Source organism: Camellia sinensis, chromosome 11 (genome assembly GCF_055761805.1).
Source record: "Camellia sinensis isolate YWXY chromosome 11, ASM5576180v1, whole genome shotgun sequence".
Lineage (NCBI taxonomy): Eukaryota > Viridiplantae > Streptophyta > Magnoliopsida > Ericales > Theaceae > Camellia > Camellia sinensis.
The window spans coordinates 51321831-51338327 of NC_138971.1; positions in this window are offsets into that span (position 1 = coordinate 51321831).

Sequence of the window (16497 nt, forward strand, 5' to 3'; positions counted from 1 at the left end):
TATAGATGGACAGACAGACAGACAGAAAAATAAATAGATAGATATAGAAATACAATGAATTGAAAATCAAAACCACAAAAATAGATTCAAGTGACAAAGAAAATTTTCAATTGAGCTAAGTTGGTTGTGGCTGAGGTCTAACATTTGGACCCACAGTAATTTCTCAATAGACCCAATGTGTGACAATGAAAGATTACTGAGTCGTAAACAGATATAATTATTGGTGCCTGATGATGCTGAGTCCCTGTAATGACAACAATGCCTCTGTAAAGATTCCTGACTGGAGGTCAGCTGCAGAAGCACAAAAAATATGAGAATCTGTGTTATAGAAAAATCAGTAATCTATATCAGAGGTTCAAGGAAAATCTTTAACACTAACTCTTACTAATATTATTGACTAGAGATCTCTCTGAGTTTGGGTCGAAAAGAACTATTAGAGATTCTTACACAAGACATTCATAATTCCAATGAACATAACTATATAGTTAGACTAATCTCAATAAAAATAATAATAAACCCACTATATGAACATATCAACCACTAAATAGTTGAACTAAGTTTGGTTTTACTTTGAATACTAGATGAACTTATTGAAGAAGCAAGGCCATCTGTTTACTTAAATGAGCATGCAAAAGAGCATGGTTATAGGACTGCAATACAAGTACAACTATTTGGACTTTAAATGGCTAAAGGGTCATTTGACCTAGTTCTTAAGCAAAATGAGTGAAAGCTTAAGCAAGAGCTGAGCCAATTTCTTTCAGTTTAAGTGTGAAAAAATCTTCACTATGTTGAGCAAAGCTGTCAAACCTAATAACATTTAGATTCTTTAATATGAGGGCATTCAGTAGCTATTATCAGATTTCAAATTTGATGCAAGCATGATAAGTGGTGACAACCTCACGTGTCCAGAGTTAGATGAAAGGCTTATCAATCTGTCATGTGTAACATAGACCAATTTACATAGGAGTATGTAGGAATGATATGATCCAAGTTGAAGGTGACTTTAGCCTAAGAGGGTGTGTGGGTTAAGGCTGTGACAACATGCCTTTGTATAGGAACAATTGAAGAAGACTGTTTCCATGGGACTTTGCCACCTGGGCTTGTTAAGTTGAAAACATATATTTTCATTTTAAGTGTTGTTTTACTAATATATTTTAAGCTAATCTATGACTTTATTAATGAGCTTTGAGTCATAATTTCATATAAGATATCTGTGCTGACCAATCAAGTAATCAATACGTCAGTAGGATATTAAAACCACCAGGAAATAATATCTAATGGTATTCACAAAATGAACAGAGACGAACTGGAGTAGCTTGTCTGTTTTGGCCAAACTGAGCTTAAACAATAACAACACAAATTCAACCGAACTAGAACCAGGCACATGCACTACTCCTTACCTGCTAAGTTAAGCACAAACACGCAATACATTGTTTTTTGCTCAACTCAGATCAGCTTGTTCTTACTCCTAAATGCAATGTTTCAAAACTCTGGCTCTCCTTAAGGAGAACATGAAATTAAAGAGATACTACTCATACATCCACAACTACAATAAAAAATGAACCTAAATGGACTGTGCTTTCCTAAACAGTAATATAGAAGAGAAGAGATATTCACCTGCTTTAACACGACTAAGCTGTATTCATCCTTGTAGTATTGAGAATGTGGTGGGTCCAATGTCATAAGATCACTATATAATTCTTTAACTTCTTCAGAATGGACCATCTTGCATGTCTCTGGAGTTTTATCACATGACATCATTGCATCATGTGCAGTCAACAATCTTGCAAGCATAATGTCACGGCCTTAGATTTTCTAAGCCAACCGTGCAGCCTTAGATGCTTTTCAACCCACCTGGTTGCACCTAAGTCAGCCTTCCCCACTCGACCACACTAACACACACAAAGTTTAGGTGGAAGAATGTCTTCACTATACAAGTTCTCTTTACAAGTATAGTCGTGTACAAAGCTTTACAAGGCTCTCACACTCACACTCACAAGTGCTTCACTCTTAGAGCTCTCTTGGATCTCCAGGTCTCTAGGTGTCTAGGTGCCTAGCAAATGAGACCCCTCACCCTTATATAGCCATCCTCCTCCTCAATGCACGGCTAGGATCATTTTGATCCAAGGGCTACAAACTCTCATCTAGAACACTCCATAGAACTATCTAGGACAACTACCCCTCCTACTACATTCTAGAACTCTCCACACTAGTGTAGTACATGGTAGGCTTCTCCAAGATATTCTAGGATGTTCCAGACCCATCCAGACCCCTCTGGACACACCAAGGTTCTTCCACATTCCAGAATCTTCCAGGCCACTCCGGATCCTTCCACCACGTTCTAGAGTCTTCCAGCATACTCTAGCCCGTTCTCGCACCTTTCGGAACCTTCCAGCGCATTTGGCACACCTCAAATGCTGCCCTTCGTGTCACATAAATTCTCGGGGCGTGACACTCTCCCCCACCCAATCCCGTGACACCCTCGTCACGCAGAAGCATACCGAGCCACCACGTCTCGATATGATCTTTGTCCGCTATTGCTAGTGCTTGCCTCTTCGCCCTTGCCCTTGCCATGCTGCTCAGTCTGCTGCAATGCCGTAAGTGCTTTTCCCTTGTCTTTGAGTAGCTGACCCCTCGCCACCAATGGGACCTCACATGGTCGATCACCTGCAAACAACAACATGGTTGCAACGTGCGGGACTGGCATCACATTGTTCTTCCTCAAAAAATCCATCCCCAGGATTATGGAGTGGTCATCCATCTCAATGACCGTGAACTCCACCTGCCCATTCCAACTCCCAATGGTCATGTCAGCACTCCTCACCAGACCTTGGATTGGCTTGGCCTTCACGTTTACTGGCTTGGACTAACCCTTGTCCTCTTTCATCTTCAAGCCCAGCCTCTTAGCCTCTCTAGTGCTCACAAAGTTATGCATGGCACCTGTATCTACCAACGCGTGTGAAGTTATCCCATTAACCTTCACCTCCGCATAGAGCACATCCTTCTTCTGGATGCTCCTCGGCACTTCCATCTTCCCATTCTTCTTGGTTATTGACCCAAGAAGTTGGACGCTCCCCAGCTGTGCTTTCTTCTCTGAAGCGCTTTCACTATCGGAGCCCTTCGCCACTTTCTTCTTTATGGCACTCAGCGCCTTCTTCTTCGGGCAGTTCCTCACCATGTGCGGTCCATTGCACAGGAAACACTCAAGCTGCCCTTTGCCTTCACGCTTCTTCCTTGGAGATCCGGTGCGTTGCCCATTCTTGCGCCGTTCCCGTCTCTTTTGGGACTCTCCATCACTACGCTCATCATCGGTGGTTGGTGGAGACTGTATCCCGCCTTTGCCCTTGGATTTCCCTAGCGCTTTGAAGTCGTCCAACTTCTCCGCCTCCGCTAGTGCAGTTGCAAGGTCTTTTACTCCTTGACTCTGTAACTCCCTCACTGCCCAAGGCTGTAAACTATCTAGGAAGCCATACAACGCCTCCTTCTCCGCCATGTCGGGGATCTCCAATAGCAATGCGGAATACTCCTACACATAGTCCCGCAATGTCCCCTCATGCTTTAGCTTGCGTAGCTTCCTGTATGCTTGGAACTCGACATTGACAAGGTAGAAGTGCTTCTTCAACTCTTTCTTGAGCTTAGCCCAAGTTTCAATCTTGCACAGCCCCTTCTCCATGTCAGCGTACCGCCTCCTCCACCACAACATGGTAGTGTCTTTCAGATACAAGGTAACGGTCTGCACCTTCTCGTCCTCATCCGCGATGTTGACGTTCTCAAAGTACCGCTCTATGTTCCAAACGAAGTTATCAATCTCTCGGGCATCCCTTGCACCATCATAGCTCTTAGTTTCTGGCGCACGAACCTTCCTCCTGGTTGGAGCCAAATTCCCTCCATTGCCAGCGACGATGGCCTTCTTGCACAACTCCAACTCCACTTCTAAGCTAGCCACCCTTGCTTCCAGGGCCTTCCTTTCGGTGGGACTGTCTCCAGCTGCCTCAGTGAGAGACGAGTTCACCATTTCTTCGGAGGAGTCAACCCTCTCCTCCAACTCTTCTACCCTAGCAATAAGACTAGCAAAATGAGTGAAGAATTCTCCTACATGGGATGTGGGCTTACCAGGGCCAACTAGAGCTTCCTCTAGCCTAGTGAACCGCTCTGCCACAATCTCCATCACCCCCTCGAGTTGTGCCTCCAATGCTGCCATCGAGTCCTTCGTCGAGAGCTTTTTCACCCTGGGGACGTTAGCACCTTCGTCACCCGACGTAGCCATGTACATCTCTCTTGGTTTCTTTCTCACGTAACCTCGATCTGATACCAACTGTTACGGCCTTAGATTTTCTAAGCCAACCGTGCAGCCTTAGATGCTTTTTAACCCACATGGTTGCACCTAAGTCAGCCTTCCCCACTCGACCACACTAACACACACAAAGTTTAGGTGGAAGAATGTCTTCACTATACAAGTTCTCTTTACAAGTATAGTCGTGTACAAAGCTTTACAAGGCTCTCACACTCACACTCACAAGTGCTTCACTCTTAGAGCTCTCTTGGATCTCCAGGTCTCTAGGTGCCTAGCAAATGAGACCCCTCACCCTTATATAGCCATCCTCCTCCTCAATGGACGGCTAGGATCATTTTGATCCAAGGGCTACAAACTCTCATCTAGAACACTCCATAGAACTATCTAGGATAACTACCCCTCCTACTACATTCTAGAACTCTCCACACTAGTGTAGTACATGGTAGGCTTCTCCAAGATATTCTAGGATGTTCCGGACCCATCCAGACCCCTCTGGACACACCAAGGTTCTTCCACATTTTGGAATCTTCCAGGCCACTCCGGACCCTTCCACCACGTTCTAGAGTCTTCCAGCATACTCTAGCCCGTTCTCGCACCTTTCGGAACCTTCCAGCGCATTTGGCACACCTCAAATGCTACCTTTCGTGTCACATAAATTCTCGGGGCATGACAATAAGCTTTCCAATTTTACTACAATAACCAGCGGGAGAAAATAAGAGGACATTGAACAAACAATAAAGCTGCTTTGATGCTGCAAAGCTACTAATGAATGAATTCCACATACCAGTTTATCTCTGACAGCAATTCTCGGAAAAGAGCTATCTCATTAACTCTCAGCACTCCACTTAGAAGCTGTTGACTCATTCACCTCACTATTCCTCAGTTGATCGAAAATTTTAATTTGGGTTGGTTCCTGAAGATGTGTTTCACCTATATGAAAATTTTTCATCTCCTCATGAAATCATCTCTGCACTTTTCATTTCAGCATGTTGCGAACCATGAGGTTGTATTAAAACTGTAAATTCAAAATGAGTAGGATGGCTATGGTGAAATCCACTCAGAGACACGATTCCCTGAGAATGTCCAAGGCTGACCTTTACTGGATGAGTTTGTAAAGAATGGAGATCCTCCACGTGAAAAGTAAAATGTGTTACCCAAGCTTGGGAACTCCCAGGGTTGTTTGTTGAAAGTGGTGACCAAATTAAATCTTTAGGGAAGTGATTGAGACCCCCTCCAATCACCACCCCCACTACCCCCACATACACGTAGCGGGTGGTGATTGGAGGAGAAGGAAAAAAAAGAAAAATAAAAAAGAAAAACTGGCCAATCAGAGAGAGGGGGGGTCAAAGGGGATGCCTCCTTGAGGGGGTCCAACTCATTTTCCAAATCTTTATTTGTGTTATATACAGATTGCACAGTTATTGTAGATGAGCTCACACCTTCAACTGCTTCATTAAAATAAAGAATGGGTGGAATTATCCCACTATTAAGATGGAAACCTGTGATAAAAGACGAAGCGCAAGTATCCAAGAAACCATCTGCTGATACATTAAGATTAGAACCATGAGGTGGCCAGGTAGAAACCAACAGAGGATTCTCCACTTTAACTATTTGCTGAAGAAGCCAAAGATGATAAAACCATCCACTTTGATCATCCGGGTCAGTAAAAAGAGCTTGGTGTACAAGGTCATACTCCTCTGTCAGAACTTTCTCCTCTGAGAAAGATTCTTGAGCCCTTTTCTCCAGTAAATGAGACAGAATTACACTCCATTACATTTATGGTAAAGTAAAGTAGAATAAAAACAAGAAATATGTTTAAGCAAACGGACAGAGACATCACAAGGTAAAACATGCACTCAAAGTAACAGGCATGTTTGTGTAGGTTGAAAAAGAAAAACAAAAGGCACAATTGGACAGGAAACTTAATTTTCTAATCCAGCTAGAATAGATAGAATATCAAAAGGTAGCAGGTGTTCCATCATGCAGTTTCCACTATAATATTAATGTGCATAAGAATTGATCATTTGACTCCAAAGCAAAGTTGAAGGTTAATCAATTTTATATAAGATCGCATGCCAGATTTACACACATAGAAAGCTGCTTAAACAGTATTACAAACAGAAAAATGCCGTTGAAGATTAATCTGAAATAAACACCATTTGTTTCTTTTTTGGAATCTGTTAGGCTAATGACCATTTAAATAGTGAAATGCTTATCAACTTTTGATATAAGGAATAGAACTAATGAATATTTTTTCCCCTGTTCCACAAGGTGCATGAAAGGAGATAGCTTTGCATCCTTGCATCACAATATACTATCAATACAAGTTACACGTTTTAAGGTGGATGTGTCATATGACATTGCATGCCATCAATATCTTATCAACCTTGCATCGCATTACAAGATAACTTATACCCAGTCTGTCATGCTTTACCTATTTTGAATGTTTTTACTACATAAACAATAAGTCATATGTCTTAAAGTGGATATTTGAATATTTTGTCTTTAACTAAAATGTCATAAAAAAAAAACCCCTATGTTGCAAAAAATCCACAAAATTTTTTGTATGTACTATATAACTATGCATACTACCACTATGCATTCTGCTTCTAACGGGACCAAAGCTAGAACTAATTTCAAAGTTCCAACACATTTTTCCTAAAGCAATTTTTGCAAAAGAATCTGACTTCTAAGGATTATGCAATTAAAGAATTATCAGTGATAACTTGATAAGATACATCATAAACATTGTGAATAACAAATTATAATCGAACCATGAAGCCAGATAAAATAGTACGACTTTGGCACATCTCATTGTAATGCTACAATAACAACAGGCACGAAAAGAAAAAGAAAAAAAAAAACTTGAGAATCAAACAATGGCACAAAAAAACATTTTTCTCCACTAGTCCATTTTAATTATGATGATCCAAATGGTAAAATAACATTGAGATACAAGCATGCCTACGATTATGCCAAGAAGAATAGTTACTGAAGTTTTTGTTTATCAAATCAGTTATGAAGTGCAGTTCCTATGCATCTGATCTGTTCTTTAATGCTGCCACAAATCTGAAAATAAAGACCAAATTCGATCATTTGAAAATACAGTCCTTCAATATATTAAAGTAAATCAAACCCAAATCTTCAGATGAATGCCCCTTGCTTAGCACCCATTTACGATGATACCAGGCACGCTCTGTCTGGTAATATATTGAGTTCTTTCATAAAATTCAAAATAAATTGAACCCAAACACAATACACAACATAATCACAATTGGCCACTCAAAAAACCAAAGAAATGAAAGCAACGTAATATTCCAAAATCTCATGATTTAAAATTTCAAAATTATCAGTGTTTATTAGATCACATCAGTGCCGGCTAAAGCATAAGGCATGTAAAAGCATATGCTAGGACTCAAAATTGTGCAAAGGCCCCAAAATTTTGGGAAATTTCTCAAAGGCCTCAAAATTTTCAATACGCCAAAAAACCTATTCATGTTAAAAAAAAAAAAAGACCATCTAACAAATCAAATATAATCATTTTCGTATAATAATAATAATAATTATTATTAATTTTAAGAACATAAAAAAGATAAATTCTACTTTCCTATTTTATATGTTGTTTAACTTATCTTATTTCAAAATAAATACATAGTTTCTTGTGGTTTGTAAACTAAAGTGCGCCGTTTGACATTCCGTCCAAATTAACAGTAAGTGTGAAACACTTGCCTCATAAGAGTATTTAGCAGGATTTACCTTAATTCATTAATAGTGAATTAAGGAAATAATGCATGCAATCACATGCCTTACCGATCGTATCCTTTTTACATGAATCGGGGACATAGGAGTAATCATTATAACATGATTACAATACAGTCAATTGTCCTGTAAAGACATTAAAGAGGCCTATAAGACCTCAACCGTGGTGGGCCTTTGCATTAAGAGAAAAGCCATCCCACTCCTTCTTTAAAGCTTTATGAGAGCAATATTCGCTTGGGGCAGGTTTGACCTGTTCGTTACTGGCATTCTGTGCTTAACACATACCACACTCAAAAGCGACAGCGGCTCCATACTTTATATTTCCCTTCCCTGACAAAAATCAAATGTTTTACACATTTTTCTGTCAATGAAGGGATGGAGGAGGTGAGTGAGCAGAGCAGAGAGGCAGCCCTTGGGGGGGGGGAAGGTAGAGTAATGATGATGTTACATTATTACTATATAATGTAAATGTCCTGTAAGGACATTAAAGAGGCCTATAAAGATAGTTATAGGTTACTAGATAATGCATTTTAGTCCGCAAATCATTAGGGGTTATGTGTTTATTTTCAAATGCTAAAAGGTAAACCACACTTAAAGAACAAATGAAATTTGACTTAAAAAATTCATTAATGACCTCATAAATCTAATATTGATGAAGAAAAGAGTGTCGGTTCTATAGTTTTTTTTTATATTAAAAAAATTGTAATTAATTTACAAATTTATGTTTTAGTTAGGTCTCATATAATATATTTAATGGTAAAAATTAAATAGAATGTAACAAAAATGTTGTATTGAACTAATTTGAAAAGTTAGAAGTTTTAATTGAACAAATGATTTATAGCGATCCCGGTTTCCCCTTTCCTTTAACTGTTGTATCCGGACTTAGGTTCCATGGAGTTGGTTGTTGTGTATATCTTGTTTACATCCTTTACTCCTTGCATTCGAGTCTTGGGTTGTGTTGGGCGGGTTTGTTACAGGTTGGTTGGACATAGAAACCAAGAGTAGTTGCCCAGATTTTGGCCTTCACGCTCGAGCGGGGATTCTGACGCTCGAGCGGGTCCTTCGTTGTTGTCTGTCCGCTCGAGCTGGGTTTTCGACGCTCGAGCGTAGTTTTCCATCTTCCAGTTTCTCCTCTGCAGAGTTGTACGCTCGAGCGGGTTGTTGTGTGTGACGCTCGAGCGGGATGGTTGACGCTCGAGCGGAGACCTGGTTCTGTAAAAGTTCTGGAAGTGTGTATTTGCCGCTCAAGCGGGATTGTTGACGCTCGAGCGGGAGTCTGTGAGTGACGCTCGAGCGGGGTGTTGGACGCTCGAGCGGGGCGACTGGGTTTATAGCGATCCCGGGTTTACCCTTGTTGAACAGTGATCCGAACATGTGTCCGTGGATGTTGGTAGTTGATTATTATCTTGTCTACATCCTTTTTACTTTGTATTTGAGTTATGGGATGTGTTGGGCAGGTTTGTTACAGGTTGGTTGAGTTAGAAACCAAAACTAGTTGCCCAGATTTTGACCTGTCCGCTCGAGCGGGGGTTTTGGCGCTCGAGCGGGAATTGCACCCGTCCAGTATTTTCCTGTGCAGCGTTGGACGCTTGAGCGTGTAGTTGGCCGCTCGAGCGGGGTTTTGTGAGTGCCGCTCGAGCAGGGAGTTGGAAGCTCGAGCGGAGGCCTGGTTCTGTAAAAAGTTCTGGGAGTGTGCATCCGCCGCTCGAGCGAGATTGTTGGCGCTCGAGCGGGAGTCTGTGAGTGACGCTCGAGCGGGTCGACTGGGTTTAAGTTCCGTGTTTTGACTTTTCAAATCACTTTTTCACTTTCTCTTCTCTCTCCTACTTTTCCAAAAACACCATTGTTGAGCCTCTCACTCTAGAAATCAACCTTCTCTCTAGGTTTTGATCTAGTAGGAGTGATTTGCTCATCTTTGGCCTTTACAAAAAAGTTATTGATCGTCGAGGGCTTTATTTTAATCTGAAAATTTCGGGATTTGGAGCACGTTGGGTTTTGTCATCTTCTCCTTTGGGGCTCCGAATTTGAGGTAGGGATATCCTACTCCTCTCTATGAATTTTGTCTTTAAATTTTAGTATTTTGAGATGTTGGGGTTGGTTTGGTAATTTGGTGAAAGTTTGGGGCATTTGTGTTATTTTACAAAAGTTGGGGTTTTATTCATAATAAACCTAGATGCATGTTTGGCATAGAGAATTGGAATAAATGTTGAATCATTGATGAAAATGGAACCTAAGGGTTGAAATGTTAATTATGGAAAATGACCTAATTACATTGTTTGATTAATTGGGATAATTAATTGTGAGAAATGAGGAAATGAAATGTTGATTTAATATCCATTTGTGCATTTATTTTCTGTTTAGAAATAATTGCTTTGGGCTATCGGTGGAGGATAGTCGTGATTGTTGTAGACAATGCATGATGATTAGGCAAACGGAAACTAATCAATGGAATGTGTCATGGAATTTGACGGTGGATAGAATACATTAACTGTATGTATTGAGTGATTGTATATAGAACCAATGTGTTTGTATACGTTATGTGTAGAGGAGGAGATGGGGGATGTACTCCGCGGTTTAGGGGAAGATAGGGGATGCACCTCTAAACCGAATAGTGTTGGGAGAAGATAGGGGATGAACTCCGTAGATACAGCTCATATGCTTGTCTAGAGAAGTGAAGATAGAGCTTATATGCTTATCTTTGTGAAGTGTGGATACAGCTTATATGCTTATCTGTGAATATGGGATATTGTTGTTATACATATCTGTTGGGAATGTGGATATAGCTTATATGCTTATCTGTGAATGTGGGATATAGTTTTTTATACATATCTGTTGAAATGATGATAGAGCTAACATGCTTATCTGTTGAAAAAGGGAAAATGAAAAGTAACTTGGACTCATAAGTCGTATGACATAAATATGTGATTTATGTGAATGTGTCAGTGTTAGCCATCTATCAATTGCTAATCTTTTAGTCATTGTTCATGTTTGGTTTAGTGTATTTCTGCTGGGCTGTGGCTCACCCTATATGGGAATATCATTTTCAGGTACAGGTAGCATGCCACCTCCAAGGACATAGCTTGGAAGGCTAGAGGCGGACATACTTTTTGTCGTTTTAATTTTGATGTATTACATGTAAATTCAGGCCAAGGGCTTAACGTGTATGAGTTAGTACTCTTTTGTTGTAACCAAGTGTTAACTTGGAAAGCTGTAAGCCCATAGGGCATTTGCTTTTGTTGTTAACATGTAATACTTCTGTAACGAAACTCTGATGAATAGAAGAATGTGGTTATTTCATATGTTAATGAATGTCTTTGTTGATGGGTTTATTGTTATTATTTTAAGGGCGTTACAGGGTTAAAGCTCCGTGTTTTGACCTTTCAAATCACTTTTTCCATTTCTCTTCTCTCTCTTACTTTTCCAAAAACCCCATTGTTGAGCTTCTCACTCTAGGACTCTACCTTCTCTCTAGGTATTGATCTAGTAGGAGTGGTTTGCTCACCTTTGGCCTTTACAAAAGAGTTGTTGATCGTCGAGGGCTACCTTTTGATCCGAAAAGTTTGTGGTTTGGAGCACTTCCGTTTTCTTCGTCTTCTCGGTTGGGAGTCATCTTTGGAGGTAGGGATAACCTACTCCTCACTATGGGTTTTGTCTTTAAATTTTAGTAGTTTGAGATGTTGGAGTTAGTTTGGTAATTTTGTGAAAGTTTGAGACTTTTGTGCAAATTTACAAAGTTGGGGTTTTAACTATATAAAAGCCTAGATGCATGTTTGGCATGGAAAAGTGGAATTAATGTTAAAACATTAATGAAAATGGAACCTCAGGATTGAAATGTTAATTATGGAAAATGCCCTAATTACATTGGTTAATTAATTTGTAAAATTAATTGTGAGAAACGAGGAATTGAATTGGAAATGTTGAGATTGGGAATACATGGGATTAAAGGGTGTAGTTGGATTTTATGTCACTCACCTAGTTGGAAATGTCGATTTTATATCCATTTGTTGCATTTATTTTCTGTATAGAAATAACTGCTTTGGGCTATCGGTGGAGGATAGTCTTGGTTGTTGTAGACAATGCATGATGATTAGGCAAACTAAAACTAATCACTGGAATGTGTCATTGAGTATGACGGTTGAATGAATACATTAAATGTTATGTATTGGTTGATGATGTGTATAATTATTGTTTATATGCATTGTGTTGTGTTGGAGGAGATAGGGGATGTACTCTGCGGTTTAGGGGAAGATAGGAGATGGACCTTTAAACCGGATGTTGTTGGGAGGAGATAGGGGATGGACTCCGTAGATAGAGCTCATATGCTTATCTAGTGATGTATTGACAGAGCTCTTATGCTTGTCATTAGAAGTGTGATAGTGCTCATATGCATATCTGTGGAAGTGATGATATAGCTTGTATGCTTATCTGTTGTTGTGTGATATAGCTAGTATGCTTATCTATTATGAAATGGGAAGTATTTGATATGAGTTACTGTCTCATATGGGTTGTTTGGCCAGGTTCGGAGCCATGGTTATAAATTGAGAATTTGAAAGGAATTGGAAAATGAATGGTAATATGGACTTGTATGTCATGAAAATGTAAAGTGTGATAAGGGAAAGTATCAGTGTTGGCCATCTATCAACTGCTAATCTTTTAGTCATTGTTCATATTTGGTTTAGTATATTTCTACTGGGCTGTGGCTCACCCTATATGGGAATATCATTTTCAGGTACAGGTAGCATGCCACCTCCAAGGACGTAGCTTGGGAGGCTAGAGGCAGGCGGACTTTTGTTGTTTTATTTCTTGATGTATTACATGTATATTCAAGCCAAGGGCTTAATGTGTAAATGAGTTAGCACTCTTTTGTTGTAACCAAGTGTTAACTTGGAAAGCTGTAAGCCCGTAGGACATTTGCTTTTGTTGATTAACATGTAATACTTTTGTAAAGAACTACTCTGATGAATAGAAGAATGTTTATCTTTATTACCAATGCAGGTCTATATTGATGGGTTTAATGTGTTATTTTGAGGGCGTTACATGATTAGCTTAGAACCTAATAAAAGAAGAGAATAAAATTGAGGTTAAAAGCCAGTTTTTTGATTTTTTGGCTTTTTTAAGTCACGTTATCTCTCTACTTTTTTGCACGTTTTTTTTTACAAAAAAAAAAACCAAAAAAAGCAAAAAAAACTGGCTTTTAATCTACTTCTGAAAAGTTTAAGGGTTTTGGCATAATTTATTCACACAATTTATTTATTTATTTAAAAAACTAAATATAAAAGGCCTCATTTAAATTGTTGCTTTAGGCCTCAAAGTTTCTTGAGCCACATTGTTCAATACAGTACAATACGAATAAATAATTTTACATCATGTATAAAATTTGAACAGGTTACTGAACAATTTACACAATTGACAATTTTGACAATACAAATGGAAGATTGTACAAAATGATCAGCGTTGAGATCACAGAGTTCAAAACAACACAATTCGAATACATAATTTTACACTCGTGTGTCAAATTTGAACAATACACAATTTACAACACAAATTGAAGATTGCTCATACTTAACAGCGTTTAGATCACAGAGTTCAATACAATACAATGCGAAGCATACATATAGACGAAGATAGACACACACACACACACACACACACACACACATAGAGAGAGAGAGAGAGAGAGAGAGAGAGGAGTCACATTTTGTTGTCATGAAAATGAAGGAAGTGAGATTGGAGGGGCGTAGTTTAGCAGGGCTAAAGCTTTTTCTTATTCTAGAGTTGGGGCTTTGCGAGGACAACCATGCATTTTTCATGCTGAGAGAGAGAGAGAGAGAGAGAGAGAGAGAGAGAGAGTGGGACTATAATAATAATTAAAAACCATGCATTTTTTAAAGGTGGGTACTGTATATATTTTATAATTAAAAAAGAAAATAATATAAGTTTATATTTTTTGAGTTATAATTAAAAAAATGCCAAAACTAAATAACCATGAGACATAATAAAGAATTCGTGAATTATAACTAAAGAAAAAAATTGATCATAACTAAAGAAAAAAATAATATAACTAGGGGTGCATATGATATACCCTTTTCAAAGGGATGTATGTTAGAATTTCCCTATTAAAAAAATCCAAAAAATAAAAAATAAAAATGCCCCCTAGCCCTCCTAGATCAAGCCTATTAGAGTAATGTTAAATATCATGAAAGAAATATTATGGAAAGTTTCATGAAACTAATCCAAAGGTAATTGTATAACATACAATAAACACTACAAACTAATCCAAGGGTGAAAGGTGATTGCATAACATACAATAGAGTGGAGAATCTTCGTGAAAGCTTTTCATTATATTTATTTTATGATGTCTAACACTATTGTATACACCAGCTCTCTTTTTTTTTTTTTTAGCAATGCTACATCTATCTAAAATCTTGTTAATAATCTTACTAAAAGCATTCATATCCAAATATCATTGGAGGTTTAAATATTATGAGCAACACTCACTACTAAAATTTCAGCTTTCTGCGACGGTAAAATGCTGTCGCTAATACTCCTAATGCCGTCGCAAAAATTTTGCGACGGCAAATGACTTTTTCCAACGGCAAGAGGGGGGTCGCAACTGGGGGGGTTGCAAAAGAGTTTTTGCGACGGCACAGTGCCGTCGCCAATGTTTTGCGGCTACATTTTTGCCTTTTGCGATGGCACTTTGCAGTCACTAATAATGTTTGAAATTTCTTGACTTTTTGTGATGGCACTATTTTACCGTCGCTAAAAATGTTATTTGAGAAGGCAAAAAATGCCGTCGCTAATAGTCTTTTTTTTTTTGCAACGGCAAGAACACTGTTTTTACGACGGTGTGGTGCCGTCGCAAAAAGTATTAAAAATATGAAAATTTTTATTTTTTTGCAACAGTGTACTGCCGTCGCAAAAAGTATTAAAAAAATAATAAAATTTCTATTTTAAATAATAAAATTTCTATTTTTTGCGACAGTTTAGTGCCGTCGCAAAAAGTAAAACCTGTAACAAAATCAATAAAAATAATAAAATTTTCTGTTTTTTGCGACGGTGTAGTGCCGTCACAAAAAAGAAAAAAAATCCTCCGATAAAATTATTAAAAATATTAAAATTTCTCCATAATAATTGCATAATAATATAAAAATTCCTATATAAAAATAACAATTTCTTCATAATAAAATATTCTTCCATTCATAATTACACATCAATAAAATTATCCCACTACATAATGTTCCATAATACATATATAATGTTTAAATACATGATTTTGTTCATAATTCAAAATAACATAAACCAAAATTAAATATTTTTCTCATCATTCTTCATAGATAACAAAAACAAAAGTTAGCCACATTCTCCACAGGCATGCATTCCACAAGAAGCACACTCCTACATGGGAAATATCTGAAAAATAAAAATAAAAATAATTAATGACAATATAATTATGTGTTAATGTTAATTACAAAAAAACATAAAAATTTAACTACTATAGCATCAAATACAACATTTTTTTTGTTAGTCATCATATCCCACATGGAACTAGTTTGCCTAGAGTGATATCCGACTCTAACTCCCAAATCGGAAACCCAATTGGAGTCCCATCTTCTCCCACAAGTCTCTCGTGCCTAGGCGGTCGTGTGTGCCAAGTTTTTTTTTTTTTTTTTTTTTTTTTTGAAGAAATGCTAGAGATCCACAATTTTAGACTACTGGGTCTAACAAGTTGACACCAATTGTACCACAATTCTGGGTCGAATTGTGGTAGTTTTTGTGGGTCTCAAACATTTTCCTTATTTTTTTCTTCGATTTGTTAACAAAAACAAAACCCAAACTCCATTGAAGATTCAAACCAAATCAACATATAGAGAAGTGTTGAATAATAGCAAAATCCCACAAAAACATCACAATTCTCTCACTAAACATTCATACAAGGGTTGTAATTTATAAATGTGAGTGCATTTATATATATATGTATACATATAAATCCATACATAGAAAGATAGAGATATAGACCTGAGGAACATCAATGGGCTGATTAAGTTCTCCAGGCTTAATATCCTCCAAAGGCCCTTGATCTTTGGTCATCTTCACATAACGAGATTGAACTCCCCCTTCAGCCATCCGATCTAACACTAAACGAACAATAATCAAAAAAACAAGAAAGTCAAGAAAACAGAGTGCTTGTGAATCGGATTTCAAAAATCAGAGGCTTTGTTTACCATGGAATCGAAGCAAATCTGGGGATCAAATAGACAATCGATTGTAATTTCGTGGGTGTTAGTAAATCCAAAGCATTATCTGAAGAGTAACAGACGAATCAAGTGAAAAGGGTCTCTGAATTTTAGGGTGGTTTTAATCCAATTCTAACAGTCCTAAATATTTCAATCAAGGTCCAAGGTCAGCCCTTTGGTAGTACGTATCCGCTGCGGAGGTGGTCA